Below are 3164 nucleotides of genomic sequence, written 5' to 3' on the forward strand. Positions count from 1 at the left end.
GCAAGCGAACTACATTATTTCAAAAAACGAACTTCATCCAGGCAAGCGAATTGCATTATTTCTTTGATCAAACGTAAATTTTCTTAGATGAGTTTTTGTTGCCTTCTTTTTTATATACTTATTTTACGAATGAGAGAGGACCGCAAAGATGAGGGCAAGTGAATCGCGATATATACCGAAGTGAAAGTCATTCTTATTTTTCTTGTTTCGCTAATTTTTTTACACTTTCTTGTTGGGCGCAAGTGAACATCGCCATTCTCAAAAGTGAACCACATCCAAGGACCAAACGCACTACATGTGTTGATATAGTCGACTAGGTTTTTAAAACACATAGAAATAAATTGCACTTCATATATGAGTTGCTACACAAATTGGAGTGACCTACTTTCCCTTGTCTTCTTTAAACAAATTAACACACCCAAATATTAGACTGCCCTGCCCTACAAATGTGACAAACTAAACTCTTAACCACAATGCTATTCTAGCCGAACTCAACGGGATACTCCCATGCGCGGTACCACACCAAAACACATTTGCTTTTTAAGGTGGCTAAAACGCACACATGTGCAAGCTGAACTGCATGCACGCTAGTTGAATCACATGCCTACGCCAACCGAACTGCACACGTGCGATGGCTGGAGTCAACTACCTCCACAACAACGCTGCTGGAACTGCTTGTCACGAGGGACTGAGCTGCATCGGACCACCGGATGTACAACAACGGCCGACACGTGAGCCACCAAAGCCGAACATGGACCCGTCGTTTGTTGTTGCGCCGGTCGCGCCCGAAGGGGAAGGTGGCCGAGCGACGATGGTTCACGCCAAGCGTATGGAGAGGAGCATGGCCGTGTTGTCCCACCATGGATGCATGATAGAAAGGAGTGCCGCCGGAACTGCAAAATAAAGTAAGCTGATGGAATCAGACAACGAGCACCAGAGAGGGGAGGGACTTCAACCTCGGATAATGTAGCAGGGACAGCTTTAAATTGCAATCCTAGAGAGAGAGAGAGAATAAATTTCGACAACACAAATAGATGCATGCTACTAGGCTGCTCCTTGCTGCAACTGCAATCTTTGGGACACTGACATGGTACACTACTACTACTACTAATACTAGTTTTTTGCATAATAAACTCAGTCTGTTCGTCCACCACAACGACAAAATAGCAGCGCAAATGGATTTAAATAGCCACTTAGTGTGTTGTTCTTCCACCACAACTAAAACTCTTCAAAGATGTCCATTAAAAATATGACTGCTGCTAGGCAGGAAGGCATGCATTAATATTTTGAAGCAAGGAAAAGAAAATCTGCTCGCATGATTAATGGAAGCCACACAACAAACAACATCTACATGTACTAGAGTACATACATGCTTCTTGAATCTGATGGCATGGTTTGAATCAATCAAGAAAACGAAGGTGCGTTGAATCTGACCGAGATTGGAAATGGTATTCACCTCACCTGTACTAGGCCTTCAACAAGCATGAGGGCCGGCATCGGTGGAACAGGGCGGACGAAACAGCGGCTAGACCCGTCCTCACCACGACTTCCGTCTTGGTCGCGGCCAGCTCGCAGCCACGGTTCTGGACCATGCTCTTAACGAGACCGTGCCCGCCGGCCATGACACTGAGCCGGAGGTATCGCGTTAAGGAACTCTGAGCGCTGTACTGCACGACTGAGGGGCAGGGGCAACCGGATCCCGCCATCGCCGCAGGATGCGCTGGCAGTTGTAGGGGATTGGGGCGCGCTGGGCGACATGACTTCAGGGGAAGCTGTGTAGGGAATGGAGGAGCTGCTGCTCACGACCCGCCCGAGGAGGCTCCTCTGAGATGGAGTGATGGGGAGGAAGGGGTGGCGGCGGTGGGCGGTGGGTGTCGGCTGCACCGATGGTCGTTTTGCGGCTAGATCCGGTGGCGGAAACCCCGCCGAGGCGTGGTGGTGGCCGGAACCTGCCGTGGCCGCGGGGTGCGCTGTCGGTTGGAGAGCGTGCTGGTTGTGGGAGGAGTTCGGGGCGCGCTGGGCGACGGGGATTTGGCTGGACTGGTAGCGAGGTGGGCGAGGGGCTGCGAGGGCTTGGATTTGGCCGTGGCCGGGAGGGACGTGGGACCGGCGAAGGGGAGTGGGGAAGAAGGTGGAGGTCGGGTTTTTTTTTTTCCAATGTTTTGACCCGAAGGGGTAAGTTAATCACGGAACGAACTCGTTTGGAAACAATTTCACGTTTTGATCCTTTTCTTTGAAACGCCATAGATCGTGGCGTTGCAGCTCTATGGAGAAACGTCACCCTACTGTGGCGTTGCAGCCCTTCTGTGAAACGCCTGTGTAATGTGGAGTTTCTGGCCTCAGGTGAAACGCCAGGTACCAAGGTGTTTCTTGGCTTTATATTCTGCCACCCCGACCGCCTCGCCCACCAACCACCATTTCTCCTCTTCTCTTGTTCTTCCATTAATGAAAAAGCTCTCCCTTGTCCTCAAGATCCCCCCTTCGATCTCCCTCCTCCCTCAACCTTTTAGTTGGTTCTTTGGGGCAAATCAAAGAGGCCGGTAAGCTCATCAAATCCCTCCAATTAGTTTTTGCAATGACTTTGTATTTGTGTAGATTTTTTTGCATTAGGTGTTCCATTTATGTTGCATTGTATTGGTTGGTTTATTATTATTGATAAGATTTAGTGTTATGGTTAGGGTTATGCCTAATTTGGTTGGACAAGGGTTAGGGTTAGTGTTAGGTTTTGTGTTATGCCTAATTTGGATGGACAAGGTTTAGGGTTAGGGTTTGTGTTAATGCCTAATTTGGATGGACAATGGTTAGGGTTATGTTTTGTTAGTTGTTTTGTTATACTTAGAATTGGTAATTTTGTCCCCTTTTTTAGATGGACAAGATTGTGAATATTCATTATGTTGACAAAGAGGCATTCATGAATGTTGATATTGTTGACAAATATGAGGAAGTGTTGACATTTCTTGATACTCCTACTTATGAAAATGTTGTGACAGAAACTCTGATAAGATTGAAGTGGGTTGATCCAAGTGACCAAGTAGAATTATTAGGAAGATATGATGTTGGGTCGGCACACAAGTGTCGAATGAAGACAATGCATATCAAGTCCAATTTGCATTGGGTTGCATACAAGGAGGCTGTTGCATCCTCGATAGATAAGTCACTCGAAG

At 47.4% G+C, this 3164-nt stretch overlaps 1 long non-coding RNA gene across 1 annotated transcript; it reads right to left on the reverse strand.

The window, feature by feature from the left end:
* Nucleotides 1–318: 318 nt before the first annotated feature.
* On the reverse strand, nucleotides 319–2129 carry LOC123446323. The gene is made up of 2 exons (XR_006631306.1): nucleotides 1462–2129; nucleotides 319–893 (listed from the first exon to the last, which is right to left on the reverse strand). It is a non-coding gene; the product is annotated as an uncharacterized LOC123446323 (long non-coding RNA).
* Between the last annotated feature and the right edge of the window lie 1035 nt (nucleotides 2130–3164).

Source organism: Hordeum vulgare, chromosome 4H, assembly GCF_904849725.1.
Source record: "Hordeum vulgare subsp. vulgare chromosome 4H, MorexV3_pseudomolecules_assembly, whole genome shotgun sequence".
NCBI classification, from domain to species: domain Eukaryota; kingdom Viridiplantae; phylum Streptophyta; class Magnoliopsida; order Poales; family Poaceae; genus Hordeum; species Hordeum vulgare.